Here is a 22481-nt window from a genome sequence, read left to right as displayed (position 1 = left end):
CAGTCAGGCAACCACTGCAGGCTAATCCCCCAAGCAGTAACAGAATATGTTCCCCCTTGACCTCTAAAACTTTAGCGGTATATATCCAATACTTTAATTCTATTATTTTCATACATAAGGGCAAACAACAAGGAAGGTTTTTTTTTATAACTTTATCATTTTATTATTTTTTCCTTTTTAGTTATATTTCTTAGTACAAAGATTTTTTTCATTTGTCGTTTTATCACATCAGTTAATATATTTTATCAAAAAACACATAGTATAAAACACATCATTTTCTAATATCATCAGTAAAAAAACTATTTACTGCAGGGGAAACGGTATACAAAACAATCAACACTCTCACAAGTACATACATCCCTTACTTAACATACATACTACATTCATTCTTGATTCTGCGTTTGAGGGATCGCAGGTGGAAATGCAAATTAATACGCAAGGTCGACGCGTTTCGGCAGTGTGGACCGCCTTCCTCAGGACCTGTCTTGCAGAATACTCAAACACAAACAATAGTTTTATGGCCCCTGCATAGTTGAATATCTGTTATTCTGGGAAAGGATTCCTGTCAAGTTGCAAGTATTGACTTCAGGATTTATTTTAGTAGTACTTCCTATTTTATCAGATATTATCTTTTTTCTTTTCTTTCCTTCTAATTGTTGGTGCAAAGGCTTGTTTTTTATGGATCCGGTGTTGAACTAAATGTCACAATGACTGGGACTTGAAACATGAAATCACACTCTTCGTGATTATGAACGTAAATAGCCGCTGAGTTGTTGTACTTGAGACCGATATATGTCTTATCTATAGGTCTGACGCGAGTACGAGTGAAAACGTTTTGGACCGGACAAAAGAAGAATTTAAAGCAGCTAAAGTAATGGTTCTTTGAACTATGCAAGGAGTAGCTCTGCCTTACATCGCCTGCACGCTCTGCAGCCAGAGATCGGGTTTTAAGAGATACGCGTCAGACCTATAGATAAGACATATATCGGTCTCAAGTACAACAACTCAGCAGCTCACAAACTATTGTTTGTGTTTGAGTATTCTGCAAGACAGGTCCTGAGGAAGGCGGTCCACACTGCCGAAACGCGTCGACCTTGCGTATTAATTTGCATTTCCACCTGCGATCCCTCAGACGCAGAATCAAGAATGAATGTAGTATGTATGTTAAGTAAGGGATGTATGTACTTGTGAGAGTGTTGATTGTTTTGTATACCGTTTCCCCTGCAGTAAATAGTTTTTTTACTGATGATATTAGAAAATGATGTGTTTTATACTATGTGTTTTTTGATAAAATATATTAACTGATGTGATAAAACGACAAATGAAAAAAATCTTTGTACTAAGAAATATAACTAAAAAGGAAAAAATAATAAAATGATAAAGTTATAAAAAAAACCCTTCCTTGTTGTTTGCCCTTATGTATGAAAATAATAGAATTAAAGTATTGGATATATACCGCTAAAGTTTTAGAGGTCAAGGGGGAACATATTCTGTTAGTGCTTTGCTTTTCCCCTCTTTCCCTGACCTTGAAGTAATAAATAGAGGGGGTCCCATTCTCATGTTAACTAATCCCCCAAGCAGCACTTCAGCTTGGGAATAGTCTCTCCTCAGTTTCTTCAGGTTCCTTCTCCTCAGCAGAGGTTTTGTCTTGTCAGTTCCAGGAGTGATCTAATTTCTTGGGATCAGGGTCCCAATATTTATACCCCCAAATCCTTTGTTCTCTGAGGGGAGAGGGGCCTGTGCCCAGTCAAAACCAGTTTTGAAGCACTCTGTTTACCAGGCTTCTCCTTACCTTTCACAGCACAGGGCAGGCACATCAGACTCGCCACAGGAGGTGGAGCCAGCATTGTGGAAGGCAAGTACAGTCCTGGAGCACTTTGTTGACAGTCTTCCTTCTCTTCTTTCAGTGTGCAGGGCCGAGACATCAGACGCCCCACAGGGGGTGGAGCCAGCATTGTAGAGGGAATGCCCAGACCTATTCAGGTCCCAGGTGCAACTCCTCCCTCCCATCTAGATGCAGATCTCCCTATTCACCACTGAGTTGCCCCAGCCTGTCTCCTGGAATTCCCCAGCCCTGTCACACACAAACCCAGACAAGGAATACACAACCTTGCAGAGGCAGGCTCAAATGGTTAGGCAAGCAAATACCTACTTTCTAAAAGTGGTATTTGCAAACACAGAATATTAAATTAAACTTCACTAAAAGATGTATTTTATTTTTCTGAGTCCAGGCATACTAAACTCAATTTTCTACCATGTTCTCTGAGTCTGCTAGGATTATAATGTGTAATAATTCTAACAGCCCATTCTGGCCTATGGAGAACAGGTAGCCTTGCAATAGTGAAAAAGGAAAATGGCTGTAATTCACTATTAGGACATGCCACACACATCAGGGCTTGTCCTATCTTATACTTACAATGCACCCTGCCCTTGGGCCTACCATAGGGTTGACTAATATGAAGAAAAGGGAAGGTTTAGGGACTGGCAAGTGGGTGCACTTGCCCAGTCAGCACAACAGTACCAGACTGTGCACAGGCTCTGCAATCGCAGACTTTGGACACGTTTTACAAGTCTGCTTCTGTGGGTGGCACAACCAGTGCTGCAAGCCCACTAGCAGCATTTGGATTTACACGCCCTGGACACACTCAGTGCACTGTACTAGGGTCTGACAAGTAAACCAAAAATCCAATCATGGAACCACTAATCAATACATCAATTTACAGTAGGGAGCACTCGCACTGTGGCACTGGCCAGCAGTGACACAGTGCCCAAAGCATCTAACACCAGCAAAAACACATGAGGCAACAGAAAAAATGGAAGGGAGACCCACGCCAATGGTGCCTGGTCTAATAGGGCCCCACGTATTACAATCTTTGGGTCTCTGGCCAGGAGTTATACGCATATCTATGACAGGGCATGGTTTCCTCATACTTTACCCATCCATCCCTATTTGAGTGGAAAAAGTTTTTTTGATCCTGACAAAATGCCAGGATCCTCCTGGAAAGTAACAGGCATGAAACGTGCTGAACCTCAATTCACACTAACTATAGCTAAAATAGACCATTATATCTATTGTATGCTCAATCCACATTTTTAACCATGATAAAGGGTCCCAATAATAAAAATTGGCTTTGGATCCCGTTAGTCATGTTAAATACACACCCTTCACCCATTCTACTCATAGCTAGTCATCCAACCTCACACCTCACATCGGAAAAAAAGAAAAGAACTCCAGCAAAGACCCCCACGAGGGGCCCGTTGGGCATTGCAGCCCGGCCCAACGAGAAGCTGCCCGATGATGGAGCATGACTCTACATGGGGTTTGTGAGTGAAACAGCGTTTACAACACAGACAGAACTACGCATTGCCATTACAATGTTGGCACTACAATGAACGCTTCGTCCATTACCATGCATTCCATTACCATGCAAGTCGTTACAGCGACTTGCTTTAGGGAACGCGTTGTAGGATTTTAAACCCAACACCTTCCTTATTATTGCATAGACTGAAGTTGGAATAGTAAAATATACTATTACAAAGTAAAGTGCTTCCCTAAAGCAAGTCGTTGTAACGACTTGCGTTGTAAATTTAACGCATGGTAACAATGCGTTCATTATATTGCCCGCGTTGTAAAGGCATGCATTGTTAAAGCATGCATGATTACGTCATACTTCCAGTGTGTGAGGGACCTTGCTCCTAAAAGGAGCACTCCCCTTGATTCACCATATCAGGAGACCTAGATCCCCACATAGGAGCTGCAACCTCCTTGTTCTCATAGCTAAAATGAACTTGATCAGCGCAATAGTCAATGCTCAAGTGCCCAGTGATAAGGACATGTTGAGATCATTTACGGGTCTCCTGGAATATTATTCAAAGTTTGTGAAGGGCTTTGCCGATAAATCAACTCCTTTGCAGATCTTGTTAAAGAAAAGGAAAAAATCTGAATAGTGAAAGTCTAGGGAATTATTTTTGAGCAACTCAGAATGGATATTGCACATGCTGAAATATTGGTTCTTTTTAAGTCTGGCTTAAAAATCCATCCTAAATATTGTGGCAAGTGCCAACGGCATTGGGGCAGTCTTGTCTCAAGTACATGAAAAAATGGAAAGGACCGTTGCTTAAGTGTCATGCTTGTTGGCTGAGGCAGAAAGAAACTACTCAGTCCTTGAGCGTGAGGCATTAGCAGCTGTCTGGGCAACTAATAATTTCCAAGTTTTTATTTGGGATGGGAAAGTCGTACTGTGGAATGACCATAAGCCATTTTTAAAAGTGCTTGGGCCATATGGCAAGGCTAGATGATCAGGTCGCTTGGCGGCGCTTGCCATTAGATTACAGGAGTATGACTGTGACGCGGAATACCTGCTGGGTTGGAAAACCAAAGTTGCGGACTGCTTGTCTCGGTCACCTGATAAACCTGTGGATGAATGCACTTTTGATTCAGAAGAAGCAGTGGCTGACATAGAGGATTCTACTGAAGGTCTACATGGATGTATATCCATGAATGAGTGGAAGTTAGTGATGGATAGTGATAAGGTTCTTAAAGCAGTGAAGGAAATGCAGGGGTGAATTGAGAAGGGAAAGCATGGTACCGGAGGCAGTTAGACCTTTTCATAAGGTTCTACAAGAGTTGTTCCTTGTTCAGAAATGGTTTGATTATGTAAAAGGAAAAATTTGTGCCTCCAATAGTGGTTAAAGAAAGACTCATAGAGTTAGTCCACGAAGGACATTTGGGTCCAACTTCACTATTAAGAGACTGAAAGAGCGATTTTGGTGGCCAAAAAGGGACACCCAAGTGAAGAAATGGATGGAGAGCTTGAACATAATCAACATTTTGTTGAGGTAGATCACGTATGAGAAAAACTATGCTTGGATTTCATTGACCCATTTGTGGGCCCTCTGGAACATGAGAGATATGCTGCAGTTGTGGTTGATGTTAAGTCTAGGTGGTTAGAGGGGGTATTCATGAAACCCATCAACACTAAAGCCACCATTTCTATGATTGGGGAAATATTCAGATGGGAAGGGATACCTTCTAAATTAATCACGGACAATGGCAAACCATTGACCTCCATAGGGATTCAACAATTTTTGGGTAACTTGGGTATTCAACACATATGTACCTCACTCTATAACCCCCAAAGCAATGGCCAGGTTGAGAGACTGAACCGTTTGGTGAAAGGCACCATGGAGCTGGCTGAAAGAGTTGATGAGGGGAAGAAAGCTGGGAACTAAGCTAGTTCTGTCGTGGTTGAGTGAGAATGAATCCAAATTGGTGGAAAAGGTCAAACTATTTATAAAGGACGGAGTTTGATTGAAAATAATGATTAAGTAAAGGTGAAACCTGGTGGCGTGACTGGAGTCTTATCCACATTTCATGGCCCATATAAAGTAAAAGAAGTTGGCTGGAATTGGGTAAAATTGGAAAACGTACAGTCATGGAATCTCAGGAGAGTAGCCTTGTTTCAGAAGGATGGGCAAGGTATTGGCCCATCATCTTAGAGAGAGGAATGTTCCGGCTGATTCTTAATGGATGACAATTAGTTTGTTAGATCCCAAGCGAATGATGGAAGGGGCATCGAGGAAGTAGGAGTGTGTGGGGGAGACACCGGTCTGAGAGGTGTTCGGGTGAGCAGGCCCCCGCTTGTTGAGGTGATTACGTTTTTACCTGGTTATTTCTATTAGATGTTTGTTAATTGATATGTATGTCTGGGGTGGGACGACGTCACTTATCGAGTTTGGCTAGGGCTGCAAATATAACATAACAAGTGTATTTAGAAAGCGCATGTTTGCCCCAGCAACGGGGCATCTTGGCGCTGAAATAACAGATGTATTTTGTTACCCAACTCAATGGTTCTCATTTTATCGACCTCAAATGGATGAAAGGCTGAGTGGACCCGCCCGGATTTGAACCTGTGACCATGAGGGCGAACACAGGCCCCTGAAGTGGATGCATTAGTCCACTGAGCCACCAGACCCGGCATATCTGTGAACGTTGTGGCTTATTGTGTTGCAGTGCAGTTTAATGTTTGTTAAAAGTATTGTATGTTGGGTCTCGTTAATCCCCCTTGTCCTGTGATGCGAAGTTGAAGGCACGTTCATGCACACTGTATGGAGTTGTAGTACATTGACACGATTCTGGAGGGGTGTGGTGTTCTGTTTCTGTGAAGTATTGACATTGGAAATTTCACTTGCCCCAAAGCAGCTTCTCCTTCATAGTACTGGTGGAAAAGGGGAGAACCGGTATAAACGTCCTATTATTGTTCCTTGGGCTCACACTGGCGACGAGAGATCTAGCTAGACAGTGGAAGGCCAACACACTGCCGTCCGTGGGGGCATGGAAGTGTGGGATGGACTTTTGGATGGGGTTGTTAATAGCGGTATTCCAGGCCAGGGGATGCCCCCAGAAACACTGGAAAATTTGGCAGTGATGGGCAGACTATAGGGACCTATTCCTGGAGCCTGTACACATGGTGGGCCTACATATGGTAACTGAAATTAAACAATATTGCCAAAATATACAAGTCACTGTGCCAAGATAGAGACATGCAACTGTATAAGATTCTTGCTGTTTTATTCGGGTGGGTGGGAGGGGATACCAGAGCTTTTGTGTATATGGTTATGTTTTGTATGGTTGAGGGTTTCATCCTACAGTCTTATGTTATACATGGTTCTTTGCTTCTTCACTACTGCAACCCCCAATAAAGCTTGTTATGAAAAATATAAATATTGTATGTTTGGGGTGTAACGATGCCTCTCATCGAGCTTGGCTTGGGATGTAGATATCTGTGTACATTGTGTTCTGTTGTGTCGTTGTAGGACAGAAAGGGAATGTGTTGCATTGTGGGCCCACCGTAGAGCTGCATGTATGCTAAAGACCTTGGGAATGTGGGTCTGTGGAATCCTGTTCTTGTCACAGATACTGCCAGGGGCCTTGGGTAGTGACATCACGGCAGTCCATGTCAGGTGGTTAACGGGTGTCTGGCGTTACAGACACAGGTTCTTTTATGCCACTAAACTCTGATGAAGACTTCATGAAGCTATATATATTCTTTTTCAACACCCTGTCAAGGAGTTATTGTAAACAGCTGTTCCATGGGGGTCATGAAATGCAGCCAAAAGGGCCATAATTAGCCTGACATTTTCACATAAAAATTTTTCCAGCACTTGTGGGATACAGGAAATACCTGAAGTCCCACTTCGTCATCTTCAACTCACTCAACTCTTCCTCTACCTCAACGTAATCTAACCATCTGTTCTCAGAAAACATTCCTGTATCCTGGCCTGGTATCCCAACTTGCTTTGTTATAAGCCTCCCCATCTCTCTAATATAACTCCACCGTAGAGTTATTGTAAATAATCTGGAAACCCCTTTTTTTCTGTTGGAGTTTAATAAAGTGCTTGTTGACACTATGTTGAATTTGTTGGGGCTGTAGAGTGAAGAGCGAATCAGCATAGTGCTAACAGTAATCAGTGGCTGAACCATGTCGTCAGGTCAGAGCTTTCTTGAATGCTAGGAGGGACGGTTGAGTGAGATCTGATGCATTGCAGAAAACTGTTGCACGTGTCGGCTGATTGGTAGCAAAAGAATCTGAGCTGCCCTTTGTGGCATTATGCAAAATGATGGGTCCTCCCTGTAGAATGTGCTGTGGGGCCCCTGAGGCTCCCAGATACCACAGACATTCATTGCTCCTGGGCTCAATGGAGGCCTCCTGGAAGATTGGGGCCCCCTCTCTAACTGGTTACCGCTGCCTCCTGAGTGCCGCAGGGGCTGCAGAAGCCTTCGTTACCCCCCTGACTACCTCACTTCACCTTGGGAAGGCTGAGAAGACTTGCTCCAGAACTTAACATACATTTGGGACACTATTTCAAAAGTTTTTAACTGAGGAACGTCAGACACATGTCATAGAAGATTTTGTAGGCCAGAAAAGAGAATGCATTTCTGAACCGGAAGCCAGTGAAGCTGGCGCATGTGGTTTGCAATGTCGCTTGATTGATATTCCTCTTAGTAAGTACAATGCTCAACTGCACCTCTGGGCCTCGTTGTATAGATGCCCCCAATGAAGCAAACCTATTAAGTAAGAGCTTGCTGGAGAACTTCCGGAAGTAAAGAGCCATCGGCCAATCGAGGCAGTTTTGGGGTAACTTGAATGTCTCTACTGTTGAAATATCTCTTCCAGCGACCTGTGCTGTAGTAGGATCTTTACATATGATACATTTTATAATGTACATGGCTTTGACTTTTTTTCTGGGTGGACTGTGATAAATAATGCAGACCCGAAACAACAGACGAAATTCGTTAATGCTTTCCACCAGATAGCATTCCTATGACCATACTTGTTCAGTACACCACTATCCAGGGACTGAGGCCATTTGCCTCAGTCTAATCTTGTTGCCAGACCTCCACCACTAATCTTTCTTTCCCCAGGTTTTTGAAAAACATATGTAGGGTTTTGCTCGCAACCATAATCCAAAGCGCTTCTCTGGTTTTATGAAGACACCTAGTGGCGATCAAGGTTACAAGCCTTGTGGAAAATGTTTCCCAAAAGCAGGCTATGCCTCTTTTTTGTGATATAAATAGATTTAGCAGTGGCAGTGTGAGACTTTGAAGGGATCAGCGACACCCGGGGCTGACTGCTTCGGCCTTGTGGTGACCACCTCAGTCTTCATCTTCAGGCAACTTTAGAACCATCTGTATGTGCACTGTCAATTGACCTCAAAATGACCCTGTACTAAAGATACTGGTTCGTGGCAGTGATGCAAGTTGTAATGGTGCAATGACGTAGCAGCCGCACTCCTTCCGTTTCCTGGCGGCCGAGCATTGGAATAGCCTCCCGCTTGGTCTCCGGATGGAGCCATCAGAGACACTCTTTCGGAAAAAACTCAAAACTTGGCTTTTCTGTCCTCATGCTTTCTCCTCTAGCTGATTCACAGCACTGCTACTGACTGTGGTATTTGGGCCCTAGGCACTCATACTAACAAAATGAGGTGATACCGTAGTTATAGTTCGTTAACTGGCCCTGAGCACATGCGCTCAGCCCTTTTTATTTAGCATGGTCATCTGACTGATGACGCCTGTGGTGGGTGGGTGTTCAGTGTGTGTGACAACATACTGAACAATAGAACGTATCCAGTGCGATACTACATCCCTCCCAAACTTTAATGAAGGTCCAAACAAAATGAAGTCTGAACCTGTGGGAGAGAATACAAAATTGCAAACCAAACATAACTCAATGCAGATGACTTCCACATAGTCTCTGCACTGCTGGTCATTTGCCAGCGAGGATATCCTTGCAGCCAGGACCATTAGTTCTCCTTGGCACAATGTTCAGGTGCCCTGTGGATGTGCTCCTTTTGTACTGGTACAGTGGAATTGTGCTTTACAGTCCCTTTCTTCTGACACCGCAGTCGGTGAAAAGTGCGGATGGAATGATGGTGGATCATTGGTGTGCTGATGTCCACTGTATAATCCTGGTTGAGGGGTTTTCTCCAACTGGTGGCTGTCTCCAACAGGATCTGCAGTTGCAGGATATTCCTCTCACAGATACCCCTCTCTCATGGGTGTCCCCTCTCACTGGACGACCCGGAGGCCCTTTGCTGCCAGGCTTCCACTGGACTGGTGGGCTGCCGCCTTGTCGCTCCAATCACGTTGGAGGAGTCGCTACGGGTCCCTTCTCCGTGTCCGAAGCTCCACCTGAAAAGGGTGTTGTTGACACTTGTTCTGTCGCATGCTACCGTTGTTCTCCCTGGATCTCCAGAGCAAGCTTCAACGTCTCTCGTTTAGGGATCCGCTGCCACCGGTGTCCCTGAGGCCTCTGCCCCTTGGATATCCACGGTTCTGTGTCCGTTCCATCCCAGAGGTGGTTGTTACCAACGGACCAGCCTGCTCGCCTTTGTCGTTCCCGGGTGATCTTCGGGTTTGCACGTAGATGTGTACTCCCAGCGGTGTTGATGCTTTCCAGGTACTGTGTTCGGAAATCCATGCATATTTTCACTTTCCCCATCGGGTGTTCCCCTTCTAGTGTGTGTTGTGGTGTTCCGTCACGCACCCTTCTTTGCTCTTCTCCTTTCCTCTTCAGGTGTTCCCCTTTTGGTGTGTGTTGGGTTGGTCTTGTCACGCACACCTCTTTGCTCTTCTCCTTTCCTCTCTTCTTCCTTCATCTTGGCGTCGTGCCACTCAGGATTGGTCTTCTCTTCCTTCCTTCGCGACTCGGTCTGGTCTTCTATCTGGTTGTTCGCTCTAACTAGTCTTCTCCGTGTAGTGTGTACCCCACATGTTTCCCTCTGGTCTTGTCCAAGCATTAGGACACTGTCTTCACTTCACTCTGTGACTGGACCTGTCGTCGTGACCTTCTATCGCTTGATTACTTAAGACTTTTAGTTGATTCCGTTAGACTTCGCTTCAGTCTTCTTCCTGGTCCTCTTCGTGGACATCTCATCCGTTGTTCTCTTCCCAGATGTCTTCTCTGTTCTTCTTGTCGGGTGTCTTTGTCAGATCTCTTCGCTCGCTGACTTCGTGGCGGTCAGCATCATCCTTGCGACCAAACTGGCAGGTCGGCTTCTTCCTTGTTGTGACCAGACTGGCAGGTCGGCTTCTTCCTCCTTGTGACCAACAGGGTGGTTGCCTTCTTCCTCCATGCGACCAACGTGGTGGGCGGCTTCTTCCTTGCGACTAACGGGGTGGTCGGCATCTTCCTCCATTCGACCAACATGGTGGGCGGCTTCTTCTTCCTGGCGACCCTACTGGGTGGTCGGAGTCTGGCGGTCTGCGCAATCATTCCTTCGCCTCTCCGCAGTGCTTCTGCACGCTTCTGACTGCGCTCATTGTTTGTTTCCTTGGGCGCACTTGCTGTGCGCTCTCTAGAATCTTTTATTCTTGGAGCTGTGTCAACTATTGTTGCGCTTCTTCGCACTTCCCTGGTGCTTTCTTGTGCTTTGTCGCTTTCTCCTTCTCAGTGTCATGGCTTGGCACCACTCTAGCATGGCAGCGTTACTGTGCAATCATTCTTGCACACTTGTCAGTTTTCCTTGTGTCTCTGCCAAGTAGGTCCTTTCTTTGTATTTGCAGGTGCTCTTAGTCCTTCAGCTGTGCGCCGTCCCACAGGGGGTGCCTTCTAGGCGGGCAGCTCTCACTCCCTTTTCCTAGATTTTCAGCTGTGGCAGGCATCGGCACAGCTTCCGTCTCGTCGCCAATGTGGTATTTGGGCCCTAGGCCCTCATACTAACAAAATGAGGTGACACAGACACAGTGGATATAGTTCGTTAACTGGCCCTGAGCACGTGCACTCAGCCCTTTTTATTAAGCAGGTTCATCTGACTGATGACGCCTGTGGTGGGTGGGTGTTCAGTGTGTGTGACAACATGCTGAACACTAGAACGTATCCAGTGCAATACTACACTGACGAGTTTTGGATGCCGCAGCGCAGGGACACACTAGTGAATGTAGCCATGTGCTTTATAAATGTGTTTATTATTATTATTATTAATCAATGGAGACCAACACAATGCATATACCTTCGTGGCCTCTCAACTGACTACACCCGTTTCACCACACAGTCTTTTTATTCACAGTCTGACTAAACCAACATATTCTCTCCCTCGGGGATCACCCTAACTTCTCCTCCCCAGCAGGGGCGGCCTTAGGCATGTGCAAGCTGTGCACCTGCACAGGGCCACCAAACCCCAGGGGCCACCATGCCAATATATATCCTTAATATAATAATCCTCTGAGGATGGATACATATTTGCGTGGCAGCCCCTGGCAGGGATTTGGCGGCCTCCGGCTCTGTTCCACTTCCAAACACCCTGACCCCCCCTCTTCACTGGCCTCCGTGCTCCGCCCACCCGGACCCCCTCTTCCGAGGCCCCCTACCTACGCTCCATGCCCAAGGCCGCTATGAGCCTAGAGCCGCCCCTGTCCCCAGGATGTCTCGTATGGTGTTGCCTAATTCCGCCCACTTTGCGTGAGGGGGCAGGGGTCTGGGATAAGTGGTAGCACTCTCCTAAAGTGCACAGTGACTGGTTGGCCGGCCCTCTCGGGACAACCAAAACAGTCTTGTGCACTTCGCACTTTCTCCATGCAGGCTGCATTACAGCCTACGTGAAGAACATGCCCAGGCCCCCAGTTAGTGTCTGAGTGCCCAAACACAGCGCTCACAGAGCTCAACCCAATCACAACGCTGCCAAGACAGCGGTGTGATAGGCTGACTGGTCACCTGGGTGTGCTTCCGGTAAGGCCGAGTGAGGGAGGACTATGGAGGTAAGGAAGCAACTAAAAGGCACATTTAAAAAAAATTCCTGCTTTCCCCGCGTCCGCTCGCCCCCGCTACCTACCTTCACCCCCGCCCCCTACCTTCCGTGTCCTCAAGCAGCCACATGTCTCCGATCAGTGCCGGACGCCGCTGTCTTCAACAACTGTGGTAATGTGACTCTGCCCTTTGATGATCTTGTTGTTGAAGGCAATGAGATGCTCTTGTATTTCTGTGGATAGATATTTTGAGGGTACATCTTTCCCAGTAGCAGATGTTTTTGCAGTAGGTCTTTTAATATGTTCTAGTTGTTTTTTCCTGAGTTCGTTTTCTAATTTTCTTCAGAAACAACATCACAGTGCATTCATCACTGGACCTGACATGGAAAGGCTGTCTATAGGTTGTGTGCCACTCTCTGCTGTACAGTTGATACTGAAAGCCTTGTCTGTTTTTGCTTCTGTTTGCATTCTGTGGAACCATGACAAGGTTGTTCAGGGTGCACTGTCCCTATTGGAGCAGGATCAAGACTGATACTCATATAGTTTCTCCCTCTTTGTAGTAGCGTGCTAGACAGGTAGACAATGGGCTGAAATGTGGTCTGGGCGATTGCCATTTGTGATCCTTTTGTGATCATTCACTCACCACTTCTTGTTGTTTAATGTGAAGTGCCAGGTGCAACACATACGCCCACACATGGGTCATGCGCTTCCTGAGCTATGGGATCTAAGCTGCACCACACTGATAAGGTCCAACAAGATTGAAACCAGTGTGGGGTTAATTGTGTTCCCACTTGGAGGGATCGTGGCCTGGCAGTTCAGTCTCAACTGTACCTATTGGAGCAGAACCAAAACTCATTTGCGTATAGCTGCAGCTTGTCTGGACTGGCATAGTGAATACAATAGTCATGCACTTAAATGGAGCCCCAAGCAATTACTAGTGGATAAGACTTTTTTAATAATGCATTTTTATTGCTTCATGACAAAGTCATTATGCAACACAGGCATGTCACAGGCATTAGACTAAATAAAATTGAAAAACATCGTATGCATACTTAAGTAGAATATAAATATAAAATACTACCCTGCTCCCACGTAGAATCAAACATTCGGATAAACCAAACTGTGCATCTATATTCAGTCTAATAGTAAATATAGTACATAAAGTCCACCATTATACATGAGAGTCATTTAGTATGATCCAGGCGTCACATATTTTTTAAACTTTATTTTGGGCACCCTTGTGTTTTATAAACTGTTTTTTCAACTAACGCACAGGTGTCTATGCCCTTTGCCATTCCACCTATGTAGAGGGACTGTTACTCGTCAAATGCGTGGCAATATTGCACTTGGCCACCATAAGGCCTAGGCCCACAAGACATTTATGTCGTACTGTACTATCCCATATGTCCTTTGGCCTCAGGAGCACTACTTTGGGATCTAATTACATCTGGCGTCCAACTACAGTACCCACAGGGTACTATACTTTGGAATCCATATAATGAGTACGAATCACTGCCATGTGGATAATTCGAATTATGTGCCTTTCCAATTTACCACAATATGAGGGTGGTGATAGTATACTCTGTGTGGGTATTTAATTTGTATAAGTCACAGACTTGAGGGGATGACTAGGGTGTGGGAAACCATCCTTGGTTCTGTCCAGTCTTCATCTTCTAGCAGACCATCACTCCTCTCCCATCGCTCCCTAAGTGCGTCTGGATACGATGCTAGCGGGCTATGGAATATGAAGTAATAGGGACCAAAATACTCTGGAGATTCTCCCTTATCCCATATGCTCTGTCATCACCTTGATCTTATGAGGAATACAGTAAGGCCCTGCTTGCAGTAGCACTTTGCAGGGGTCTGGAGCGTGTCTAAGCTGCAAATATCTAAAACCTTGTGTATCATGGAGCACAAATTGGTCAATTGGTCAAATGTCTTAATGTGGCCAACTGTCTATTTATTTCCTAGCATCGAAATGCCAATAAGATCACATGAACGGACCCTCCTACAAGCAACTACCAGAGAAAGACAGGTGCCTTGTCACAATGGTGTCTCTCAGTGAGCTTATCATGCTATTTGAAACTTTTTAGTGTGGTATTCCAGCTTAGCACTGGGGCCCTGACAATAGATGGGTAATGAGACAGAATATCGAGGGTAAAAAATTTGCCCTACCATAATATTGAGTTAAAAATACTGTGGGACGGAAATAATGAGTGCAAGAATATTGTTGTCAAGAATATCGATTTGAAGGCAAGTAATATCGATTTGAAAAATATAGAAGTCATTGATATCATTTGCAAAAATATACTTGTTTAAAATATCGATTTTTTAAATTAGTGTGATGTATTTTAGTATATATTTTAAATGGATGTGATGTCTTTTTTGTATAAGTACTGTTTATGTTTTTTTAATATATGTGTCAAATTTTTAGCAGTTATTCATTTTATTTTAATTAACTTTTGTGTTTTTTAGTTCCGTACCGGGTTGCGGGTTTATAGGAGAATAGGGTGGGAAGTGATTTAATTATAAAAAATTAATGAGTATTTTTAATTTATAAATATTTATGTAATTGGGATTTTATAATGTTAATTGTGTTTTACAGTTTTTAGGGTGAGTTTTAGGTGCGGGTTATGGGGTTTATAGGGGTAAAGGTTGGAAAGTAATTTATTTTTAATGAATGAATAATTAGTTGTTAATTAACATTAATTAATTAATTATCGTAAGTGTGAAATTCATTTTAGGTGCAGGTTGTGGGATTTATAGGGGTAAAGAGTGGGAAGTTATCTATTTTTAATTAATAATTGGTTGTTAATTAACCTGAATTAATTGACAATTAATTATGATAAGTCGGTAATTAAATTTAGGTGCAGGTTGTGGGGTCTATTTGGGTTAAGGGTGGGAAGTAATTTATGTTTAATTAATTAATTACTAGTTGATCATTAATCTTAATTAATTTATATTTAAATAGGGTGATTGTTTATTTTTTGTGTGTCCGTTTACATTTTTAGGGGTAATTTACTCACTTTATAATTAGTTGTTAAATACTATTAGTTTTTCAATTGAAAATTCGTTTTAATTGTGTAATTCATTTGTTTACAGTTTAATTTTTGCTGTGGGGATTATAGGTGTAAAGCGTTGAAAGTTAATTAATTTTTATGTGTTTTAATTTAATAATATTTCTTTAATTGGTAATTAATAATGTTGTTTATGGAAGTAATTTGAAAAAAAAATTAGATGTGGGTTGTGACTTGTGTAGTGTTATTGGGTAGGAAATAACAAAACCAAATTTCTGTAATAATTCATGTTTTTGTTTCTAAATATTTTCTAATTAAAAATATGTATTTGTTTGAAAATTATTGTTTAGTTTATTTAATATATTTGTACTTCGTATGCCTTTAACATGTTATTATGTTTTTGTTTTTTTAATTTTTAATATTAAATATATTTGTATTTACATTTTTTAACACATTCATATATTTGTTTTATTTATTTTGTTTTTAAAATATTTTTGTTGTTAATATTTTGTTTGTTTTTAATTTTGAACTGACTGGAGTGGGAATATTAATTGTTACCCTTCCCCAATTCAACACTTTTCCTACTGTTACACTTATTTGAGTGGGAAGAGTAATTTTTACCCCTCCGCTATCCAACACTTTCCCTATTGTTGCACTCACTGGAGCGAAAATAATAAATTTTACCCTTCGGCTATCCAACATTTCTCTACTAATGCACTGACTGTAGTGGTAAATGTAAGTTTGAATATTTTCAAATAGATTAATGTTTTAATTTATAATAGGATGTTTTTATTTTTTTGATTTTATATTATTGTTATATATATATATATATATATATATATATATATATATATATATATATATATATATTTATATATATTTTTTTATTTATTTGTACATTTTTATATGATTTGAAAATTATAAGATAAATAAAATTAATAGTTTATTAATAGTTTTAAAGTAAATATATATATATTTATATATATTAATTATTATGTATGTGTGTTTAACTTTTTTCAATTAAGTTTATTTGTTATATTTGTTTAAATGTATATTAAATCCCCCAATTCTTTTTATTATTCAATGTATTTAATATTTATTATTTTATTTGATATGTATACAAATCTATATTTTGCACAACTATATTTTTGACATCGATATTTTCCCCCGATGTTTTTGTACTTACCTGTTTAACTCCTTCCATGCTCATGACGAGCTCAGCTCGTCATGCAGTACACTGCTTGTGTGCTCATGACGAGCTGAGCTCTTCATGATCCATGAAGTTCAAGATTCCTCAGCACAGGGGGGGAATTGCTGTAGCATTGATGTGGTTAAGTATAGGGAGTCGATATTTTTACATTCTATATTTTTTCCCTCTATATTTTTTTCATCTATATTTTTGAGGTTGATATTATGTCAGTGAAACCTGTGGCAGAACACAGGGAATATGTAGATACAATATGTTGTGTAACTCTTGTCGATGCAGCAAGCCTAACTCCAGTCGATCTTTGGGATCTGATCTGTCACATAAAATCAAGTGATTTATCTATACCAATTGCAAGGCCCAAAAATTAATTTTGATTTCCGATATTCTGGCTCAACTCTCATACATAAGCGGCATATATTTATCAAATGCAACTCATGGCATGGCGCAAGCCCAAAATATTCTTGTTAGCATTGTTTTTGCTGATCGGAATAATGTGTTAAGGAGCGATACGGGTAAAGCAGGAGAGAGTACAAAAAGCAAGGGAGCATGATCATCTTGAACAACGCCCCTCGTCTCATTATGGATAATGGAAGGGCCACCCAAGTTGTTTTGTTTTGATGCTCTGATTTCAACAGAAGGGCTCTGTTAAGCTCACAGCACTCTGTCTGTGATATGTGTGATCGTTACACTTAAAGAACAGAAATGCTCAGTTGCTATACGTAGGAAAGTATCTGCCACTACTTTTGGGATCACTATCTTAACCAAAAAGTAAATTTATTTAGCCCAATTCGTGCAAAGTACAGAGGTATCGCCAAATATCTCCTGCATGCGTATCACACGCAGCAGGGATATTACATATAGAATTGAACTCAACATATATTTGTATTTGTATTTGTATTTATATAGCGCATAAATCACCCGTAGGTCTCAGAGCACTGGCAGATGATCAGAAGCAGAAACAAGTAGCCAGACAAGCTAGAAAAGCCAGGTATTTAGGTTTCTTCTGAATCTCTGGTGGTTAGGTTCCGTCCTGATGTGCTGGGCAGAGCGTTCCAAATTTCTGGGGCTATTTTAGAGAAGGACCTGTCGCCGTTTCTAACTGTACGAACTTTGGGAACAGTTAGGAGAAGCTTACTAGTGGATCGGAGAGATCTGATCGGACAGTGGTTTTTTAGGTTTTTTTCTAGGTATTTTGGTCCTTGTCCATTGATGGTTTTATGGACTAGGCAGCATAATTTGAAGTTTATGCATTTCTTTATAGGGAGACAGTGTAGTGTCCTGAGGCTGGGCACAGAAGGGGTTAGGGGGGGGAGATCAAGCACCATTCTGGCCGCAGTGTTTTGCAGAACCTGGAGTTTTGCCAGGAGACTATCATTGATGGAAGCAAGCAATGCATTTCCATAATCCATACAGCTTATAATTAGGCCTTGGACTAAGGGCATGCAGGACGGAAGGGGGATTCATTTAAAAATGTTCTTAAGACTGCACATCAGTCCAAAGCTCGTGTGCACTATCTTGTTGACTTGGTCAGTCATGGACAGCTTGTTATCAATTGTAACCCCTAGGTTCCGGACTGAGGTCTTGGGAGAGGGGCAGGGTCCCAATGTCGGTGGCCACCATTCATCTGTCCAATGTTTGTGGGCGTTTCCAAATAGCATGATCTCCATTTTGCCAGTATTGAGAATCAAAAAGTTGTTGTTCATCCAGTCCTTTATTGAGATCATGCACTTTTGGAATCTCAGTTTGTTATCACTGAGGTCTGGGCCTAGGGTAATCAGTAGCTGTGTGTCGTCTGCATAGGACATGGTTTCAAAACCATGTGCTCCGATTACCTGTGCCAGGGGGAATACATATAGATTAACAAGCATTTGCAATGCAATAGGTCTCGCAGCATTAAAGTTTGAGTTATTGGCATTGTATATGACAATGTGTTGCAATAAACATTTAGCATAATAAAAACAGTTACATTTGCGAAGTAGCCTCTTCGTCGCTGCCTGATGCTACGGGTGTTTAACGAGTTTAAGCTATTGGCATTGTAATTAATAATGCCTTTTATTTATGTTTTAAAAAACAAAAATAATAGGCATTGTCAATTACAGTGCCAATAGCTTAAAATGTACAAAAGACTTCGCAAACACTATGCAGTCGAAACATGAAAACCAAAATCTCATAAAACACTGCATTTGTCAGACCCTCCCGGATATTGAGGCACAGATTAGCAAATTTAGCTGCACACAAATGAGAATTTAGTGGCATAGAACTCAAAATGTAGCAGCATTTTAACAGCAATATATTTTTCTACTGTTCTTCTTTTGCCATGGTTACTGGTCTGCCCTGGCTGGACCACAATTAAGGGGCAGCAGGAATATTTGCAGGACAGATAACTCATCAATAAAAAAAGGGCGGAAGGGCAGTCTAGTAATCTCAAGGTGTCACCACAGGACTTACAGTTCTTTCCATTATCGTACTGTTAACACTAAAAAAAGGCAACATACTTTTGTATGGTCAACCAAATCATGAAAGTCTATGCCAACAGCGCTATTCCGTGGGAGCACAGCGCTCCTTCCAGGGGCAGGGCGAGGCAGGGGAGTGTGGCACGGTCTGTGCCAGTCACACGAGGTGCCCTCCGAGACAGGGGGCTGCTTCTGACTAGCACCCGCCGCCGAGGGGGCGCGCGCAGCTCCCAGGTCTGAACTCCGTCAGAGCCAACTCACCTTTTATCCTTTTGTCAAGGATGAAATGAGTGCCGCTAAAAATAATTTATACTTCATTGTGTCCAATACCTGCATCGAATCCATCCTGTTATCTCCTTGAGGCGCCTACATGCGCTGAAGTGCTGCAGTGTGCGCTATGGAGCGTGATATCCATTTATATATCACACTGCGTTAGGGAGTTGCATGAGGGTGAAGATGGAACGATGCCTGTGAGTTCAACTAACTTTTTCCGGAAAGAATCAACTGAGTGTCAAAGTTTGAGATGCTTTACTGGGGTGCTAGCAGGATGGGGAGGGGTGCAAAGAACCCCCCCCACTTCACTAACAGTGGGGTGGACGTGCGCTCCAAACTATGTGTGCGGCCCGACCCCCCTCTATCGCGACAATAATACTCTGATCACTCGCTCGTGGGTTCACAAATTAATGTGTCCATTGCACTTCTGTTGTTCCTAACAAAATATGGCTCATGCTATCCTGACAATAATCGTAAAGCAGTAAAACATAGGAGAATGTTTTCAGCAGGGAGTCGAGCAAACCCGAGTTCCAATCCGGGCTTTCCCTGTATACAAAAAGGTGAGTTCCTGGCCAAATTGCTTGCATGTACGGGCTTCATCTGCAGCAATTGAGAGTGTTTCGATACAAAGCTGGATCGAATGTTAAGCACTATTTGTAACAAAATCAGACCATTAGCTCATCGCATAGACGCACAGTTACTTGAAACAAGCAAGTTAAACAGGCGCTGAAATGTCAACTCGGGATTAAATAGCCCACGCGAAAGACTTTTTTTGGTTTAGAGGGACGGTAGTCCGCAGCGCCTAGAAGCACTTTCGGTGCTATGGGCACATGCAGTGGGTTTGGAGAAGTGCCTTTGCCTGCTAGCCCCGAACTAGTCATAACAGGTGCAATAGTGCAATGCCCGCAGCAAGCAGTGGGTGCTGGTGAGATGCAGCGATGGGCATGCCTACCATAGCCGTGCAGTGATGCAGCCTGCAGTTAAAGGTCACAACGAGCGCAGTGTACCAGCCAAGTGCGTGCGTCCACGGGTGCAGCGCCCGCCACAGACTTCACAGCCTCTGGCCACAGGCTGGGAGAAGAAGCGGGGAAGTTTCCAGTTGTGCAACGGCGTGGGGGACTGATTTCTAATCCCACCTTCCTAATGTTACTTTATCGTGCGATCTTAACCACTTTCATTTCCCGTCACCAGTTTGCCTCTGAAGTGCTTAAAGAGTACTCAGAAATCCGTTAATTACATACCAAAAAACAACACTATATAAAACAGACATGACAACCCTCAAGCAGCAGCTCTGAACTTCTTTACGAGGCGAGGGTTGAAGACAGACACGGACATCTCTCTGTCTACGGCAGCGCTCGAAACCATCGCCAGCCCGTCTCCCACCCGCAGGGCGCCTGCCTGTTTATCAGCGCCCCTCTGCTAACTCCCCCTGCATTCCAAGCTTGTGAAATGTTCACGAGGCGCGCGTCGCGATCCCGTCCTTTCTGCCATGCTGTCGGCAGAAGTTCACGCGTGCAACCCTATCCTATGGGACAACGCTGCGCGCGCGGCCAGGTCTTGTCTCCACATTCCAGCTCGTTGTCGGCTGAGACGCCAGCTATAGTTCTCTGGCGAGAACGCTCTTCACGCGTTACTAGCCGTGACCTAAAAAGCGTAGGGCTCAGTATTGATCCCTGGGGTACACCTTTATCATTTTCCTGGTTAGTTGAGGTGAATGATCCTATTTGGACCTTTGAGCGCCTTTCAGTCAGGTAGCTTTTGATCCAGAGGAAGGCTGAACCTTCAACACCAATCTCTATATCAGAAGGTCATCAGTGTGAGAAGTTGGCCCGATATGCAACGTTCGCTATTCTAGCGACCGCTATGTATCGTTCCAACGACCCTTATGGTGTTTGGTTGTAAGTCAACCTATAGACCAGCTATCCTAGTAGCGTGGATACGAGCAGTCTAAGGCTAAAGACTCGAGAGGGCGTGTTAAGCCAGCTGTTTACCACACATGTACCCCTTGAACACCCAGTGAAAGGACACCACACAAGTGTTATGAAAATAAACAGTATATTTATTAAGAATCACAACAGCCCTGTACTCTTTATGAGGACAGGGTACTAAGCACAAACCAAATCTCTTTAGCAAATACTTCAAGTGCACAATTAAAACAAGTGTCCGAGGACACGGAAAGATTAAGGTCTCGGGCGGACCCGATAAGGCAAGTCGGAAGCGAGGGACTCAGGACCCTAGAGTAAGGAGGCTATGCAGGCACCGAAATGCCGAGTTACCTAGCCACGAGGGCTGCGGCTGCACAAGTCTTACAGGCGTCGGGGTCTTCGCTGACGAGCCAGGAGCCGGAAGAAAAGGAGTTGCTGGCCGGCGACCAGTGCTGAATAGTTCGTAGAGATCCAAGCCTGGATCGGAGATTGATGAAACCTGAAAGCAGAGGGGACCAAGTTCGTACTACTAGCCAGTAGTCAGAGGGTACCAGGAAGGCACCGGTTGGCCGTCACCTCGACCAGGTGAGTGGGCGACGCTAGGCTCTGCAGTCTCACGGACCAGGAGGCGTTGTCGGCGACCACGGCGGAGGTGCGAGCTGTCCCACGAAGGATGATGCTGTCGGCGTCGCTGGGCCCAGGATGGGGCAACAAGCCTTGGCAGTTCTCAGGGCCACGTGGTGGGCCTAAGATGGCGTCTTGAGTGGACCAGGAGGGTCCGGGGTGCTTCTCGCAAAGATGGAAGCAAGGGCCAGTCTGGAGCAACCAGACCAGCAGTGATGATTCTCGGATGTCGTCACAGAAGGGCACAAGCCAGCGGCTAGTGACCAGACAACGTGCTGAGCAGCGAGCAGAAGGGCCCCACGCAGATCGTGGAGATGCTGGGAGACTGCACTTCGGTGCTGGAGCGGCTCAGAGTCGGGGCTTCTCGGACCCCAGAGCACTCACCAGAGAGTTACCTCGATGGTCGTGCTGGCGTTAAGAGCGTGCAGGTTCTGATGATGGCCGGTCCCTCGAGGTCTCGTCGCACCCACAGATCACAGCTGAGCTGATGACGTGGGTAGAGGTCAGAGGTGCCAGGGAAGCCGGTTCTCGTCGAGCTGGGCCGTCGGATTCCTTGAGGAAGGACTTACAGCAAACCGCAGAGTTCTTAGTTGGTGCCCGCTGATGCAGGGTGACTACTCCTTAGTCACAAGGGAGAAATCTTGAGAAGAGTCTTGAATGTCCTTTCGTAGAAAGTAGTTCTTGAATCAAAGATGATCTAATTTGGAAGGGTCCCCGCTCCGGTCTTTATTCTAAAGA

Source organism: Lissotriton vulgaris, chromosome 6, assembly GCF_964263255.1.
Source record: "Lissotriton vulgaris chromosome 6, aLisVul1.2, whole genome shotgun sequence".
NCBI classification, from domain to species: domain Eukaryota; kingdom Metazoa; phylum Chordata; class Amphibia; order Caudata; family Salamandridae; genus Lissotriton; species Lissotriton vulgaris.
The sequence above is the reverse complement of the archived record's forward strand: the minus strand, read 5'-3'. Positions refer to the sequence as shown.